Source organism: Sapajus apella, unplaced genomic scaffold (genome assembly GCF_009761245.1).
Source record: "Sapajus apella isolate SASKATOON/1434 unplaced genomic scaffold, GSC_monkey_1.0 scaffold65, whole genome shotgun sequence".
Classification (NCBI taxonomy): Eukaryota; Metazoa; Chordata; class Mammalia; order Primates; family Cebidae; genus Sapajus; species Sapajus apella.
The window spans coordinates 2,789,452-2,809,216 of NW_022437005.1; the positions used below are offsets into that span (position 1 = coordinate 2,789,452).

Below are 19,765 nucleotides of genomic sequence, written 5' to 3' on the forward strand. Positions count from 1 at the left end.
CCTGAGCTCTGACCCACATATATCCAAAGAGGCACCTCATAAAGGAGGTGCTGACATTTGGCAGATACCCTTCTTGTATAGAGATAACAAAAGAAGAAATTAGCAGTAACTTGCTGTTCTACAGCCCCTGTGGTGATTCTCAGACAAGCAGGATCTGGAGTGGACCTCCAACAGCCCTGCAGCAAAGGGGTCTATTAGAAGGAAAACTAAAAAACAAAGAAATGGCTTCAACATCAACAAACAGGATGTCCACTCAGAGATTCCATCTGAAAGTCACCAACTACAAAGACCACAGGTAGATAAATCCATGAAGATGACAAGAAACCAGAGCAAAAAGTATGAAAACACCAAAACCCAGAACACCTCTCCTCCCCCAGGGGATCACAACTTCTCACCAGCAAGGAAACAAAGCTGGATGGAGAATGAGTCTGATGAATTGACAGAAACAGGCTTCAGAAGGTGGGTACTAACAAACTTCTCTTAGCTAAAAAGAACATGTTCTAACCCAAAGCAAAGAAACTAAGAACCCTGAAAAAAGGTTAGACAAAGTGCTAACTAAAATGACTGGTTTAGAGAAGAACATACATGACTTGATATGGCTGAAAAACAAAACACGAGAACCTCACGAAGCATACAGAAGTTACAACAGCCTTATATACCAAGCAGAAGAAAGGCTATCAGATTGAAGGTCAACTCAATGAAATAAAATGAGAAGGCACTATTAGAGAAAAAACAATGAAAAGAAATGAACAAAACCTTCAAAAATATGGGATTATATGAAAAGACTTAATCTATGTTTGATCGAGTACCTGATTATGATGAGAAGAATGAATACACTCTGGAAACACTCTTCAGGATATTATCCAGGAGAACTTAGCAAGGCAGGCCAACATTCAAGTCCAGGAAATACAGACAACACCACAAAGATATTCCTCAAGAAGAGCACCCCCAGGCACATAATTGTCAGTTTCACCAGGGTTAAAATGAAGGAGAAAATGCTAAGGGCAGCCAGAGAGAAAGGTAGGGCCACCCACAAAGGGAAGCGCATCAGACTCACACCAGAAACCCTACCATCCAGAAAAGAGTGGAGGCCAATATTCAACATCCTTAAAGAAAAAAACTTTCAACCTAGGAGTTCATATCCAGCCAAACTAAGTTTCATAAGTGAAGGAGAAATAAACAAGCAATTGCTGAGTGATTTTATCACCACCAGACTGGCTTTACAAGAGCTCCTGAAAGAAGCACTGAACAGGGAAAGGAACATCCAGTACCAGACACTCCTAAAACATACCTAATGGTAAAGACCATCAACACAATGAAGAAACTGCATCAACTAATGGGCAAAACATCCAGCTAGCACCAAAATGGAAGGATCAAAATCACATATAACAATATTAACCTAAAATGTAAATGGGCTAAATGCCCCAGTCAAAAGACACAGACTGGCAAATTGGATACAAAGTCAAGACCCATCAGTGTGCTGTATGCAGGAAACACATCTCAAGTACAAGGACACACATAGGCTCAAAATTAAGGGATGAAGAAGGATTTACCAAGAAAATGGAGAGCAAAAAAAAAAAAAAAACTGAGTTGCAATCCTAGTCTCTGATAAAATGGGCTTTAAACCAACAAACATCAAGAGAGACAAAAAAGGGCATTACATAATGGTAAAAGGATTGATGCAACAAGCTAACACTCCTAAATATGTACGTACCCAGTACAGGAGCAATCAGATACACAAAGCAAGTTCTTAATGACACAATAATAGTGGGAGACTTTAACAAGGATATCCAGGACTTGAAATCAGATCTGGACCAAGAGGACCTAATAAACATCTACAGAACTCTCCACCCAAATCCACTGAATATACACTGTTCTCAGCACCACATCACACCTACTCTAAAGCTGACCACATAACTGGAAGTAAATCACTCCTCAGCAAATGCAAAATAATTGAAATTAAAACAGTCTCTCAGACCACAGTGCATCAAATTAGAACTCAGGATTAAGAAACTAACCGAGAACTGTGCAACTTCATGGAAACTGAACAACTGGATCCTGAATGTCTACTGCATAAACAATGACATGAAGGCAGAAATAAAGATGTTCTTCAAAACCAATGAGAACGAAGACACAACATACCAGAATCTCTGGGACACATTTAAACCAGTGTCTAGAGGGAAATATAGCACTAAATGCCCACACGAGAAGCAAAGAAAGATCTAAAATCAACACCCTATCATCAAAATGGAAAGAGCTAGGGGAGCAAGATCAAAAAAACTCAAAAGCTAGCAGAAGACAAGAAATAACTAAGATCAGAGCAGAACTGAAGGAGATAGAGACACAAAAAACCCTTCAAAAAATCAGTAAATCCAGGAGCTGGTATATTCAAAAGACCAGTGAAACAGACAGACCACTAGCCAGATTAATAAAAAAGAAAAGAAGGAAGAATCAAATAGATGCAATAAAAAATGATAAAGGGGCTATCACCGCCAATTCCACAGAAATACAAACTACCATCAGAGATTACTACTAACAACTCTATGCACATAAACCAGTAAACCTGGAAGAAATGGATAAATTCCTGAACACTTGCACCCTCCCAAGGCTAAACCAGGAAGAAGTTGAAACCCTGAATAGACCAATAATAAGGGCTGAATTTGAGGCAGCAAGTAATAGCCTACCAACCAAAAAAAGTCCAGGACCAAATGGGTTCACAGCCAAATTCTACCAGTTACACAAAGAGGAGCTGGTACCACTCCTTCTGAAACTATTTCAGAGCATTCAAAAAGAAGGAATCCTTCCCAAATCATTTTATGAGACCAACATCATCTTGCTACCAAAACCCCAGCAGAGACTCAACAAAAGGAGAAAACTTCAGGCCAATATCCATGATTAACATACATGCAAAAATCTTCAATAAAATAGTGGCAAATTGAATGCAGCAGCACATCAAAAGGCTTATCCATCCCAATTAAGTAGGCTCCATCCTAGGGATGCAAGGCTGGTTCAACATATGCAAGTCTATAATCGTAATCTACCTATAAACAGAATTATAGACTAATTCCACATGATTATCTCAATAGATGCAGAGAAGGCCTTCAAAAAAATTCAACAGCCCCTTATGCTAAAAAGTCTCAATAAACTAGGTATTGATGGAATGTATCTTAAAATAATAAAAGCTATTTATGACAAGCCCACAGCCAATATCATTCTGAATGGGCAAAAACTGGAACCATTGCCTTTGAAATCTGGCACTAGGCAAGGATGCCCTCTGTCACCACCCCTATTCAATATAATATTAGAAGTTCTAGCCCAAGCAATCAGGCAAGAAAAAGAAATAAAGCGTATTCAGTTAGGAGAGGAGGAAGTCAAATTGTCTTTATTTGCAGATGACATGGTTGTATATTTAGAAAACCCCATCATCTCAGCCCAATATCTCCCTAAACTGATAATCAACTTCAGCAAAGTTTCAGTATCCAAAATCAATGTGCAGAAATCACAAGCACTCCTATATACCAGTAACAGACTAACAGAGAGCCAAAGCAAGAGCAAACTCCCATTCACAATTGCTATAAAGAAAATAAAATACCTAGGAATATAACTAACAAAGGATGTAAAGGACCCCTTCAAGGAGAGCTACAAACTACTGCTCAAGGAAATAAGAGAGGACACAAACAGATGGAAAAACATTCCATACTCATGGTTGGAAGAATCAATATCATGAAAATGGCCATACTACCCAAAGTTATTTATAGATTCAATGTTATAAATATTTATGTTTATTTATAAATTCAACACTACAATGACCTTCACAGAACTGGAAAAAACCACTTAAACTTCATATGGAACCAAAGGAGAGCCCGCATAGCCAAGACAATGCTAAGCAAAAAGAACAAAGCTTGAGGCATCACGCTACCTGACTTCAAACTATACTACAAGGCTACAGTAATCAAAACAACATGGTACTGGTACCAAAACAGAGATATAGACCAACGGAACAGAACAGAGGCCTCAGAGGCACACATCTACAATCATCTGATCTTGGACAAACCTGACAAACGCAATGGGGAAAGGATTCCCCGTTTAATAAATGGTGTTGGGAAAACGCCATTTATTAAATGGCTAGCCAAGTGCAGAAAGCAGAATCTGGACCCCTTCCTGACACCTTGCACTAAAACATAAGACCTAACACCATAAAAACCCTAGAAGAAAACGTAGGCAAAACCATTCAGGACATAGGCATAGGCAAGGGCTTCATGGCTAAAACACCAAAAGCACTGGCAACAAAAGCCAAATAGACAAATGGGATCTAATTAAACTCCAGAGCTTCTGTACAGCAAAAGAAACAATCATTAGAGTGAACCATCAACCAACAGAATAGGAAAAAAAATTTTGCAACCTACCCCTCTGACAAAGGGCTAATATTTAGAAGCTACAAAGACCTAAAACAGGTTTACAAGAAAAAAACAATCCTATCCAAAAGTGGGTGAAGGATACGTACAGACACTTTTCAAAAGAAGATGTTTATGAGGCCAGCAAACATGAAAAAATGCTCATCATCACTGGTCATTAGAGAAATGCAAATCAAAACCACATTCAGATACTATCTCATACCAGTTAGAATGGTGACCATCAAAAAAATCTGGAGACATCAGATGCTGTAGAGGATGTGGAGCGAAATAGGAACACTTACACTGTTGGTGGGAGCGTAAATTAGTTCAAACATTGTGGAAGACAGTGTGGTGCTCCCTCAAGGACCTAGAAATAGAAATTCCATTTGACCCAACAATCCCATTACTGGGCATATACCCAAAGGATTATAAATTGTTCTATTATAAAGACACATGCACATATATGTTCATTGCGGCACTGTTTATAATAGCAAAGACGTGGAACCAATGCCAGTGCCCATCGATGATAAACTGGTCAAGGAAAATGTGGCACATATACACCATGGAATACTATGCAGCCACAAAAAATGATGAGTTCGTGTCCTATGTAGGGACATGGATGAATCTGGAAGCTATCATTCTCAACAAACTGACACAAGAATACTGCATGTTCTCACTCATAGGTGGGTGTTGAATAATGAGAACACATGGACACAGGGAGGGGACCATCCCACACTGGGGTCTGTTGGGGGAAGCCAGGGGAGGGACAGCAGGGGGTGGGGAGGTTGGGGAGGGATAACATGGGGAGAAATGCCAGATACAGGTGACAGGGGGATGGAGGCAGCAAGCATGTAAGTACCTATCCAACAACCCTTCATGACCTGCACATGTACCCCAGAACCTAAAGTATGAAACAAAACAAAAAGTCATCTTTGAAGACTAAATAATCACATATACACACTAATCAAGGGGGAAAAGAAGGAGCATATTTACATCTTGCCTGGAGCTCTACTTCCTCCACTGAGAAATGAATAGTATGATAATGATGACGGTGTCAGGTTGAGGTTTGAGGGAAAAAGATGCTGAGATGGAAGCAGAAGTGCAGGATAAAGGGGAGAGGAACAGGCAGTGGAGCAGGAGCAGCTGAAAGGAGAGAAGGAAGGAGGCTCAGCTAGGAAGTGCCCCAGTCTGCAGCGCAGTCTGTGGTAGTCTGGAGGCCTATACTGGGCAGCAGCAGCTGGGTTCTAGTGTTTCACTTTCCCATGCCCAGTCACTAGGAGCAAGTAGTTTCAGGAGAGCGTGGCTGGCCTCAGCAGGAGCACAGTGCCACAGGGGATCTCAAAAGTGTGGCCGCTGAGCGCTTTCAGCTTACTTCTCTCCTAGCAGCAGGTCTCACTTGAAAAGAATTCTTAAGCTGCTCACCTGCAGGACTGCACAGTATCCCTGTGACTGCTGGGGCTTCAGGTGCTAAGTAATGCCACTGCTTTTTCACCTTCCTGGGAGTTCAGAATCAGTCGGGAAGACAAAGCTGAAAGAAAGGTGGAGATCAAAGCATTAGCTTGATTACTAATGTGGTAAGGCCAGAGCATCTGGCTGCCCTGCCCCCAGACAGGCTTCCTAAACCTGGATTTCAGCTCTAAATAGGAAAGCTTTAACCACTGACCCCTTACAGGCAAGTGTACGTGTCCTCAGCTTCCTAGACCAAGGCTTCCCTGGTCAACTTGTTATAGGACAAGTAGACCATGGACACGCCTTCTCTGTAGGCAGGTGTGTCTGAGAGAGGCAAGATAGGACTGTTTCCTTCTCCCAGGCTTACTGTAAGTGAGGAGAGGTGCAGAAAGGCACAGAAGTGGATGTGACTCCTTCTAGACAAGAAGGGATGAACGTTTTCTAATGATAGTAAAGATTAGAAATAGCATGTGTACAGTGCCTAGCACTGGCCTGGCCTTCTATTAGTGATGGGTATTATCATCAATATAATCATGGCCATGGTAGGGTACACACGGCCCTAATTCAGGGAAATACGCTTGAAAGTTTAAAATCATTCAGAGCAGAACACTTACACCAGGGAAAAGGCTAGCTGCAATAATTCACCCAAGATGTTATGTTTTGTTTCTGCCTAGTTGTGGGGGTAGCCAGGGCTTTCAAATCTGCTATTGTAGGCTCAGTCGTTTTCTAGACCATCTCTTAAGGCAACATTTGGGCAATGAGCTGGGGCAAAGCAATAATCACCTTTCCCCTAAAGAAACTCTACCTCAAAGAAACTCTACCTCCACTAAAGAAACTCTACCTCGTGAGTGATTCCCATCACATCCATAACCTATGTCAAAACTTGTTTTCCAGGGCCTGAGTGAGTTGTTATTTCTGAGCCTCACATAATGGGTATTAAGCTATAGCAGTTCTTCCCCCTTTAATTAAAGAAGAGAATTCATCCAAGTTACTCCTTCCAACGTGTGAAAACTTCCTTTACTTCCCAAATCAGTTGCTTTGTTCAGGCACATCATTCCCTAATCCTAATGTGACTCAACAATACAGCTTCACCTCCTGTAATTATGTGGTCTGACAATCTGCTCTGAATCATAAAGATGAAAATGTGGTAACCGGATTTGCTAGCAGGGACATTCTGTCTGTGGTGAAATGTGAATGTTAGGCACTCTCCAGAAACTTGGGAGTTGTGCATTTGTTCCTAAGAGAGCTTCAAAGACAAATAAAAAAGTAAAAATTGCTGGACAAGGAGTGAGAAACGGAGTGTCATCAGACAGGCTGATGTGCTGTTGTGCTGAACCCCTCCCAACTTTAATGGGGATGGCAGCAGGTTTGAGACGCTGAAGAAGAGCCCCAGAATCACTGAAAGAGACATGGGCTTTTGCTGGGGGCTTTCATGCAGGGGAGAGAGCCTAGTCGCAGCAGCCTGGGCAGGAGGACCATAACCACTTATGAAAAACATGCAATCGCAACCTTCACTTAACCCAAGATAAAGGGTCTCCATCCCTCGTACAGCCTGCGTTCCTGTCCTGGGGCTCACGTGTTCCCTGTAGATAAGAAATGACACTTAAGGTTGCCGCTCCTGGATTCTAGCTGAGAACTTCAAACTGCATTGAGGGGCATCCACCACATGGTTCATTCTCAGGATATGCTTAAGTGACTGCTATCAGCTGGGTTTACCATACATATGGCACTTATTAAAATTTCTATTTTGACAAAATAAACTACGTCCCTGAATTGATGCATTGTATTGTTGCATGTGTTCCATTTTCTGTCATGATACAAAGAGTTACAGTCATTCTTTCCTAGTGGATATGCAAATGAAATCTGCTATCTCCGGAAGAGGGGCAAATTTTAATACTAATCGCAACTCTTCTCTCTAGATCGTCTTCCCAGCTTAGAGTTATCAATGTTTTTCTAGCTTGGTCATTTTGTTTTTTTTTTTTTAGTAAGAGAAGCTCCTGGTATTTTTATTTCTAGGTCACTCAACTTAATGCCCCAACACTTAACCCCATCTCACTTCTCTCCTTTAGGGTTCCCTGGTTTACTTCCCACCCTCACAGGAACTCCTCACAGATCTCCTTTTACCTGATAACGCACATTTTCAGAAAGGGTTCTAGGAAACAAACTCACCTAGATTTTCCAGCATATATAGTCATAGTAACTGTATTTAGATTTAGAAGAAAAATTTTGAGAACATATGGTCAAATTTTCTCATTCTACAGAATTTTTTAAAAGTACGGGCTGCAAATGCTTCTTTAACTTGCCCAAGTCCACACAGTTTGATAATGTCAAAATCCTTTTTTTTTTTTTTTCTTTTTTTCCTAGAAAAGCTCAGCTTCTGTAATCCTTTTCTATTTCTCTTTCCTGGAAATTAGAACAACGTTTTTGAAGGAAGAAATATTGCCAACATTATAACCTTGAGTGAAGCATTATTACTTTAGTAAATATTTTGCTAAGATATTGATCAAAATTAAAAATCAAACAATTTTTAAATATATTTGCATTTTACACTGTGTACTTCTGAACATAGCATTGTCACTTTTATTAAAATTCCATGAACCACTGTGTACTTTGGTTTCACAAACTCAACACCATACCAATAAGGAAATTACTCATAATTTCATGATACTAATTGATTGGCTGTCATCTGCAACTATGAACCAGCAAGGCATAGAAAGAATTGTTTGAAAAAAAGCCTAGTTAGTATCAGTTGCATTGATTCTGACTCCCAATAATTTAGATCATTTTTTTCTTACAAAAAGTTGAAAAAATATTATTGTAGAAAACTTAGCACCTTTAATAAAACATGCTTTTTTTACATTTCTTCCTTTATCTTTCAGAAGTCAATTCTCTACAGGTTCTTTTTGTGAAAGTCTCTCAGGCCTTATTTGTCTGAAAATGGTATTATTTTGCATAATTCTTTTAAAGGCAATATTGGTGGGTAAAAATTTGAAGTTGGTGGTTATTTTCTTGCAACATTTTGAAGATACCCTGTAGTTAAGTAATATTTCAGTCTGTTTTTGCTTCTTTTAAGCTTATCACTTTTTTCTGTCTGCTTTGACAATCTACTCATTATCTTTTGTGTTCCACAGTATTACTATAATGTGCCTAGTTATAGATTCCTTTTTATTTATCCTTCTTAGAATTTGTTCCTTGTATCTGGGAATGGGCATCTTCCATTAGTTCTGAAAAATCTTCACATAGCACTTCACCAAATATCACTTCTAATCTATTACTTCCTCTTCTTTCTCTGTTCTTCACCCATATCGCATTTCTGTCCTCTGTGTCTGTTCACTCTCTGCTGCCTTCCGGTTAATTTTTTTCAAGTCTGTCATTTAACTTGCTAATTTTCTATTCAACTTTATTTAATCTAATGTTTAACTCTTCACTGAATTTCTAATTATAGTTTTCTCTTTTTATAGGTTTCCTTTGGTTCCTTTTTAAATATTCCTGGCCATTTTTAATTAACACATAAAACACCTTTAATAATCTGCATCATAAATTTTAATATCTCTAGTGTGCAAGTCTGATTCTGCAGTTTATTGATTCTGGAAACTTATGCATTTGGTTACTTCCTTGTATGTTTGCCTTTTTGACTATCATGCTCCTTGGACTTTTACTTATGGAAACGTTTTTGATATTGCTTTAAGAGCTCATTTATTTACACTTGGTTTTCTGAGATACCTGAAGATATTACCTTAGCAATACATTCAACTTCATATTTGGCTAAAGATTTTGTTTTTGTTTTTATTTTGTTGGCTAATGTCCCTTAAACCTGTGTTAGTCCATGTATAAGATTAGGACATCTCAACAGAGATTTTCTTCCTTTTTCTCTGCACTCGATGCTAAAACTGATGTTGTCAAATCTCCCACTATACTCATGACCCTAACGTGGGTCCCTCCATGTCTCACACATGTGGCTCATTCAAATCCAAGCTCTAAATAGTTCTCCAGAGTGTTCTTGAATCTGCATTCATCAGCATCACCCAGAAACTCACGCTTGTAATCCCAGCACTTTGGGAGGTTGAGGCGGGCAGATAACTTTAGGTCAGGAGTTTGAGATCAGCCTGGCCAATACGGTGAAACACCATCTCTACAAAAAATACAAAAATTAGCTGAGCGTGGTGGCACACACCTGTAATCCCAGCTACTTGGGAGGCTGAGGCACAAGAGTTGCTTGAACTCAGGAAGCAAAGGTTGCAGTGAGCCAAGATCAAGCCACTGCACTTCAGCCTTGATGACACAGGAAGACTCAGTCTTAAAAACAAAAAAACAAAAGTAATACAAATTCTGGGTTCACATGCCTGACCTACTGCATCAGAAACCTGAAGAGGGGCCCAGTAATCTGTGTTCTCAAAAGCTCTCCATCTGAAGATGCATGCTTAAACTTGAGAACTGTTGTTCTTGAGTCTAGGTCACCTGGGGTTGGCAGATGCCTCAAAGCAACTATTGATTTCAGTGCTTGCTTAGAACTCTTGAACCAGGCACTTTTGTCATTTCTCATTACTAAGAATTTCCCTTACAAAAGCACCAGCTCAACCATGTATTCAAGAATTATATAGATGCAAAGATGGCCAAATAGGAACAGCTCTGGAATGCAGTTCCCAGCAAAAACAATCCAGAGGGTGAGTGATCACCACATTTCCAAACAAGTTTTCACTGCCCATATACCGGGAGATTCCCAGGCCAAAAAGTGCCACGAAATTCCAGCATGGCTGTTTCAGCCAGTGCCACAGGTTGGCACACAGAAACTCACACAAATCTAGGCAGCCATTTCAACTGGTGCCTGGAACACCTGGGAGAGAGAGCCACCCATTCAACTGAAGGGGAGGGGGCTGAGACAGGGAGCCAGGTAATCTGGCTTGTTGGGTACCATACCCACAAAACAAGCAATCTGAAATGCTGTGGATTGAGAGTTTTGCAGCAAGTGCACCTGGACTGGGGACAGCCCAGCTTATTGGGGGGGAGGGCGTCTGCCATTACCAAGGCAGTCCACCACTACTGAGGCAGACCACCAATACCATAGCAGTTCTAACTATACCTCTATAAACAACACCTCAAGGAAGTTCACATAACAGCTGGGCAGAGCCCGCAGCAGCTGGGCAACACCTCTGCTGGCAGACTGTGACTAGATTATCTCCATGTTGGGCAACTGAGAAAACGCACCAGCATATAAGGAACTTAAAAATAAAGCCTGGCCTTCCTAGGACAAAGCATCTGGGAAAAGAGGCAGTTATTAGTTCTGCTGCAGCAGACTTAAATGTACCTACCAGCAGCTCTGCACAGAACAACAGAGCTCCCAGCACAGCACTTGAGCTCCTATAAGGGACAGACTGCCTTCTCAAACAGCTCCCTGACCCCCGTATACCCAAAGAGACACCTCATAAAGGAGAGCTCCGCCTGACATCAGGTGGGTACCCTTCTGGGATGAAGATAACAGAAGAAGAAACCGGCAGCAACCCTTACTGTTTTCCAGCCCCCGCAGGTGAGCAGGGTCTGGAGTGGACCTCCAGCAGTCCTACAGCAGAGAGGCCTGACTGTTAGAAGGAAAACTAAAAAACAGAAAGAAATAGATTCAACATCAACAAAAAGGATGTCCACTCAGAGACCCCATCCAAAAATCACCAACTACAACAACCACAGGTAGATAAAGCCACAAAGATGGGAAGAAACAAGTGCATAAAGAATGAAAACACCAAAACCCAGAACGTTTCTCCTTTTCCAAGGGATCACAACTCCTCACCAGCAAGGGAACAAAGCTGGAAGGAGAATGAGTCTAATGAATTGACAGAAACAGGCTTCAGAAGGTGGGTAATAACAAACTTCTCTGAGCTAAAAGACCATGTTCCAACCCAATGTAAAGAAACTAAGAACCTTGAAAAAAGGTTAGACAAAATGCTAAGGAGAATAAACAGCTTAGAGAAGAATATAAATGACCTGATGGAGCTGAAAATATGAGAACTTCACAAAGTATACACAGGTTTCAATAACTGAATTGACCAAGCATCAGAAAGGATATCAGAGATTGAAGATCAACTCAATGAAGTAAAATGAGAAGGCAAAATTAGAGAAAAAAGAGTGAAAAGAAATGAACAAAGCCTCCAAGAAATAGGGAATTACGTGAAAAGAGCTAACCTATGTTTGATAGGTGTACCTGAGTATGATGGAGAGAATGAATCCAAGCTGGGAAACACTCTTCAGGATATTGTCCAGGAGAAATTCCCCAACCTAGCAAGGCAGGTCACCATTCAAGTCCAGGAAATACTGAGAACACCACAAAGATACTCCTCCAGAAGAGCAACCCCAAGGCACATAATCTTCAGATTCACCAGGGTTGAAATGCAGGAAAAAATGCTAAGGGCAGCCAGAGAGAAAGGTCAAGTAACCCACAAACGGAAGCCCAGCAGACTCACAGTGGATCTCTCAGCAAAAACCCTACACGCCAGAAGAGAATGGGGGCCAATATTCAGTATCGTTAAAGAGAAGCACTTTCAACCTAGAATTTCATATCCAACCAAACTAAGCATCATAAGTGAGGGAGAAATAAAATCCTTTACAGACAATCAATTGCTGGGAGATTTCATCACCACCAGGCCTGCCTTACAAGAGCTCCTGAAAGAAGCACTAAACAAGGAAAGGAACAACCAGTACCAGCCGCTCCAAAAATGTACCAAATGGTAAAGACCATTGAAACAATGAAGAAAATTTGTGAACTAATGGGCAAAACATTCAGCTACCATCAAATGGCAGAATCAAATTCACACATAACAATATTAACCTTAAATGTAAATGGGCCAATGGCCCCAATCAAAAGACACAGGCTGGCAAATTGGATAAAAAGTCAAAACCCATCCATGTGCTGTATTCAGGAAACCCATCTCAAGTACAAGGACACAGGTAGGCTCAAAATAAAGGGATGGAGGAATTTACCAAGCAAATGGAGAGCCAAAAAAAAAAAAAAAAAAAAAAAAAAGTGGGAGTTGCAATCCTAGTCTCTGATAAAGTGGACTTTAAACCAACAAAGATCAAAAGAGACAAAGAAGAGCATTACATAATGGTAAAAGGATCAATGCAGCAAGAAGAGCTAATGATCCTAAACATAAATGCACTCAATACAGGAGCACCCAGATACATAAAGCAAATTCTTAACACCTACCAAGAGACTTAGACTCCTACACATTAACAGTAGGAGACTTTAACACTCCACTGTCACTATTAGACAAATCAATGAGACAGAAAATTAAGATCTGGACCAAGTAGACCTAATAAACATCTACAGAACTCTCCACCACAAATCCACAGAATATACATTCTTGTCAGCACCATATTGCACCTACTCTAAAATTGACAACATAATTGGAAGTAAATCACTCCGCAGCAAATGCAAAAGAATGGAAATCAAAACAGTCTCTCAGACCACAGTGCAATCAAATTAGAACTCAGGATTAAGAAACTAACTCAGAGCCACACAACTTCATGCAAACTGAACAACTGGCTCCTGAATGTCGAATGGATAATGAAATGAGGGCAGAAATACACATGTTCTTCTAAACCAACAGGAATGAAGACACAACATACCAGAATCACTGGGACACATTTAAAACAGTGTCTAGAGGGAAATATAGCACTAAATGCCCACATAAGAAGCAAGGAAAGATCTAAAATCGACACCCTATTATCAAAATTAAAAAAGAGCTGGAGGAGCAAGATCAAAAAATCTCAAAAGCTAGCAGAAGACAAGAAATAACTAAGATCACAGCAGAACTGAAGGAGATAGAGACACAAAAAAAAAAAACTGAAAAAAAATCAGTAAACCCAGGAGCTGGTTTTTTGAAAAGATATGTAATCCCAACTCTCCTTAAACTGATAAGCAACTTCAGGAAAGTCTCAGGATACAATGTGCAGAAATCACAAGCATTCCTATACACCAATAACAGACTAAAAGAGAGCTAAATCATGATCAAACTTCCATTCACAATTGCTACCAAGAGAATAAAATACCTAGGAATACAACTAACAAAGGATGTAAAGGACCTCTTCAAGGAGAACTACGAACCACAGCTCAGGGAAATAAGAGAGGACACAAACAGATGGAAAAACATTCCATGCTCATGGTTAGGAAGAATCAATATTGTGAAAATGGCTGCACTACACAAAGATATTTGTAGATTCCACACTGTCCCGATCAAGCTACCAGTGACCTTCACAGAACTGGAAAAAATAACCTTAAACTTCAAAAGAGAGCCCACATAGCCAAGACAATCCTAAGCAGAATGAACAAAGCCAGAGGCATCAAGCTACCTGACTTCAAACTATACTACAAGTCTACAGTAATCAAAACATCATGGTACTGGTACCAAAACAGAGATATAAACCAATGGAACAGAACAGAGGCCTCAGAGGCAACACTACACATCTACAACCATCTGATCTTTGACAAACCTGACAAAAACAAGCAATGGGCAAAGGATCCTCTGTTTAATAAATGCTATTGGGAAAACTGGCTAGCCATGTGCAGAAAGCAGAAACTGGACCCCTTCCTGACACCTTACACTAAAATTAACCCCAGATGGATTAAAGACTTAAACTTAAGACCTAACACCATAAAAACCCTAGAAGAAAGCCTAGGCAAAACCATTCAGGACATAGGCATAGGCAAGGACTTCATGACTAAAACACCAAAAGCATTGGCAACAAAAGCCAAAATAGACAAATGGGATCTAATTAAACTCCAGAGCCTCTGTACAGCAAAAGAAACAATCATTACAGTGATCTGGCAACCAACAGAATGGGAAAAAAATTTTTGCAATCTACCCATCTGACAAAGGGCTAATCTCCAGATTCTACAAAGAACTAAAACAGATTTACAAGAAAAAAAACAAACCCATCCAAAAGTGGGAGAAGGATATGAACAGACATTTTTCAAAAGAAGACATATATGAGGCCAACAAACAAATGAAAAATGCTCATCATCACTGATTATTAGAGAAATGCAAATCAGAACCACACAGATACCATCTCATGCCAATTAGAATGACCATCGTTAAAAAATCTGGAGACAACAGCTGCTAGAGAGGATGTGGAGAAATAGGAACACTTTTATACTGTTGGTGGGAGTGTAAATTAGTTCAACCATTGTGGAAGACAATGTGATGATTCCTCAGGGATCTAGAAATAGAAATTCCATTTGACCCAGCAATCCCATTACTGGATATATACCCAAAAGATTATAAATCATTCTATTATAAAGACACATGGACACGTATGTTCATTGTGGCATTGTTTGCAATAGCTAAGACCTGGAACCAACCCAAACACCCATTGATGATAGACTGGACAAGAAAAATGTGGCACATATATGCCATGGAATACTATAGCCATAAAAAATGACGAGTTCATGTCCTTTGTAGGGACATGGATGAATCTGGAAACCATCATTCTCAGCAAACTTGCACAAGAACAGAAAATCAAATACCACATGTTCTCACTCATAGATGGGTGTTGAACAGCGAGAACACATAGACACAGGGCAGGGAGTCATCACACACTGGGGTCTGTTGGGGGTAGCCAGGGGAGGGACAGCAGGAGGGTGGGGAGGTTAGTGAGGGATAACATGAGGAGAAATGCCAGATATAGGTGATGGGGGGATGGAGGCAACCAACCACATTGCTATGTATGTACCTATACAACAACCCTGCATGGTCTGCACATGTATCCCAGAACCTAAAGTACAATTTTTAAAAAAAAGTATATAGATGCATACATATGTACGTACATATAGACAACACATATCTACAGATATATGCACACACACACATATAGGTATGTATATGTGTATACACAAACCTATATGTGTGCATATGTATGTCTGTAGGTATGTGCTAGCTATATGTATAGACATGTATATGCATGTATGTATATATACATATATGTGTTTGCATATCTGTAGGTATATGCTATGTGTATGTATGTATGCACATACATATATATGTGTGTGTATATATATCTCTAGGTATGTACTAAGTATCTATGTATGCATGTATTTACCTATCTAATCACACACACATGTCTGTATACACACACATATACACATATACATGTGTGCACATATATACATATGTGTGCATATATACACATTTATGTGTATCTATACACTTACATGCATTTCTAATACTTAGTCTGTAAAGATACATATGAAGTTGACCTCAGAAATGATCTTGGAGGAGTGAAGGAGCAGCACAGTTGAGTTCTGAAGAGTTTAATATTCTGCTTTCTAAATGTGTGTCATTGAGTTTGCATACACACATATAATGAATTTTTTTATATTTATAAAACACACTTTCATTAAAAAAAAAGAACTAAATGGACTATATATGCTGCTAAGTTCAGTAGCATGTTTCAAACAGTAATTTTCTCCTTACCTCTATCTCCAAAGCCTTTGGTGGCTTTTGGTAAAAATGGCACTTTTCCATCATATTTTTACAGAAAGCACTAGCACTTTGACTCTAGTTCCACAATTGCCTTTACACAGAATATTCAATAAGCATATATGGGATGCTCATTCCTCAGGAAACTGGACCCTTGCAGTTCTAAATCAAGCAGACCTATATTGCACTTTAAAATATTAATGATGTCTTTTGTCAGATGAAATTGTATGTGGAAATGTTTGGAAAGTAGAAAGCACTAAGCCAGTTGAGAGATCTAATGATAATATTAAAGTTATTATAATTATTTTACTAAATTTTTCTGAATACATGAACCATTTGTAGCACGTACCTTGTATTTCCTGAGAGGCAGAATTTTCTTCCTGCCCCATTATTTTCTTTGCATATTAAAGTATCGTGTGACATGCTGTCTTGTAAGTGGCTGGACATAAGGGACATTCTATCTTTCAGAATGCCATGCAGCAGTTCATGCATTATATTCATAAGCACGATTTTTCATTTAATTTTTTTGACAAGTGCAGTGAAGAGTAAAATCAGGCAGTCATAATTTTGACTTTGCCATCACTCAAATGAGCTTAGTGATTGACCAGCTTTAAGCAAAATAGCAGGAATCAGGAAAAGCAGCTTTCTCCTGAAGAAAAGCCTTGTTTTATCCTCTAGACCTTAAAATATCAATAATTTAAGCAAAATGTGTAGTTTTCCACGGTGAAAATCCGAATACAATAAATGCCTATACCACCATCTTGCTTTAATCATATTTTTTAATATTCTGCTTGATTCCAGGACATTCTGAACTATCCCCCACCACAAACTAGTTGAAGGACCCTGTTTCATTTTTGCTGGTGCTCCCCACATTTACCCATTAAGCAGACCACAGAGTCCTGTTTCAGAGTCAGCTCTAGGATTTCAAATGGGACTTAGAGAATTTGAGTATTAAGGCATTTTCCATCTTGAGAAGGGCTGAATCTACCTGGGCAGAGTAACCACAGGTTCCATTTGACAGGGCATGATCCTAATTTATGCATTTTGTCATTGGCATTCGTTAGCAATGATTCCTTTCACGCTTGGAGGTGACCCAGTTTGGTGATAAAGTATATGGACCCTCATACCCATAGAGAAACATTTTGGTAGGAGTATGGACAGAACTCTCAATTGCCCACATTCTCCTTCCTTCTTAGGCAGTTTTTCTAACCCAAGACTCAGTTTCTTCATACATGAAATAGACAGAAGGAAACCCCGATCTTGTAGGACTGCAGGGCAATGTATGTAAGATGATTTATGGAAAACAGTGGGCATACTGACTGGACAGAAGAGCTGGTCAGTGAGTATATTGCATTTGAAAGCAGAGCTCCCTCCCACCACAAACTCCTCTGCCTTGTTTATTAATGCTTCAAAGTCCTTTTAGCATGAACAAAATACTTCTACAAGCAGAGATACAGTTTTAAATGCACTACTGGCATTGCACATCTCACTGGGTTTCTCTCCTCTCTCCCTGAGGTTCACTCAGCACACTGTGCATGCCTCCCCACTCCAGCTCCCAGTTACACTAACTCCCGTCCCAAATGGACTTTCTTCAAACCTGATCTCTATTCTCCTTCCTTCAAGTCCAGATTCCCAAGAAACCACAGAAAGTCCCGCACTTACAATGGTTTGATTTAGGATTTTTCGACTTGATGGTGTGAAAGCAATAGCATTCAGTAGAAATCTTACTTTGGATTTGAATTTTGATGTTCTCCTGGACTCTCAATAGAATAGTCTCTCACGACGCTGCACAGCGAGCCACAGCCCCCAGTCAGCTGTACCATCACCACAGTAAACAACTGATCCTGCACTCTACAGTGGCCTGTGTTGCCAGCAGTTTTTGGATATTGTGTTTTGTGTTTTTGCATTTCATCACGTCTACGAAACGCCCATCTGTGCAAGTTAGGTGTATTAAATGCATTTTTGCTTACAATATTTTCAAACTGCAATGGGTTTATCAGGACACAACTCCGTTGTAAGCCAAAGAGCATCCGAAGCCTATCTCCAATATTTACACGACCACACACCTCAGTCATTTCTCGGTCTCCATTTACCATTTGTAAGACTTTATGGAGAGTACCAGGTTAGGTCAGGGGCATGAGGAAAGAGGTGGTCTCTACTTATTGGCCCTCGGTTCAGATCTCGCCACTGAGACAGTGTTTGGCCCTCATGAGCCCTTGAGACCTGTTGACTCTCCGCTATTTCTGTAAGATGCTGGGACCAAGAATCTCTTTTCTGACTGGGCTTTATTCTTACTGCTTGCGGTCTTCTTTCCCTGGTAAGTGTTTCTCAAAATATGGAACCCTGGGGGAGGCCCCCCAAAGCCCATCCAGTGATCCACAGGCCAAAGTTAATTTTCCCTGGAGCTGTGTTCCCAGAAGTCTCCATTCACATGGAATCCAGCGTGAATGAGGTCCTCTGTAGTTGTGCAAAATGATGTTACTGCAGAAACATCCACAGCATCGTTTCTGCAACCGCATCAGCGTAGCTGTTCACCATTTAGTTTCTCCAAGCACTCATTCCACATACTTTTAATGCCTACCATTTGACAATGTAGGTATTGTTCTAAGCCCCGAACACAATATCTAATACATGCATCATGTGAATGTCTAATAAGCCCCTGCTTTCTTGGTGCTTGTGTTCTATATATAATAGAAGCCCTAACCTTTTGGGGGCTTATAGTCTCTGTATAATAAAAGCCCCTACTCTCTTGGTGATTATATTCTAAGGGATCTGACATTAGGGGTTGGCAGGTAAAAATAGACAAAATGTTTAAGTCAAATAATATAGCATTTGCCACCATTTATCTATTGCTGCCTGAAAATTTATCCTAAAACTTCAAACAACAATAAGCACTTATCTTGGAGTTTCTGTCAGTCAGGAATTTGAGTGGCGTATCTTGAGGTTCTGGGCCAGAGTATCTCATGCTAATGTGTGAAAATTTAGGTCATAAAAGGTGGCCTCTACCTTGTGCCCTCTTGGATCACTTGCTCTGGCATAAGGTAGGCCATGTCCAAGGACCCTCCAGCAGCTCAGTGGAGAAGTCCTAATGGCAAGGAGCTGAGGTCCCTTGCTGGCAGCCAGCACCAAGTTATAAGTCATGTAAGTGGGCCCTCTTGGAGTCAGATCCTGCAGTCCCAAGAAAGCCCCCAGGTGACTGCAGACCTAGCTGACGTTGTGAGAGCAACTTCATGGGAGACCTCATGCCGAGAGCCATGGAGAAAAATCATGAGGACTGAGACTTGGGTTAGAAAAACTGCCCAAGAAGAGAAGAGAACATGAACAATCGAGAGTTCTGTCCATACTCATACTAAACTGTTTCTCTATCAGTGTGAGGGTCCATATACCTTATCACCAAACTGGGTCACCTCTAAGAGTGAAAGGCATCATTGCTAACAAATGCCAATGACAATATGC

At 40.2% G+C, this 19,765-nt stretch overlaps 1 protein-coding gene and 1 long non-coding RNA gene across 3 annotated transcripts in view; both read left to right on the top strand.

Moving 5' to 3' along the window:
- MACROD2 (mono-ADP ribosylhydrolase 2) overlaps positions 1–19,765 on the top strand; it is a 2,030,631-nt gene that overhangs the window by 1,864,912 nt on the left and 145,954 nt on the right. The window lies entirely within an intron of this gene.
- Positions 588–11,962, top strand: LOC116530208. The gene is made up of 2 exons (XR_004259876.1): positions 588–639; positions 11,863–11,962. It is a non-coding gene; the product is annotated as an uncharacterized LOC116530208 (long non-coding RNA).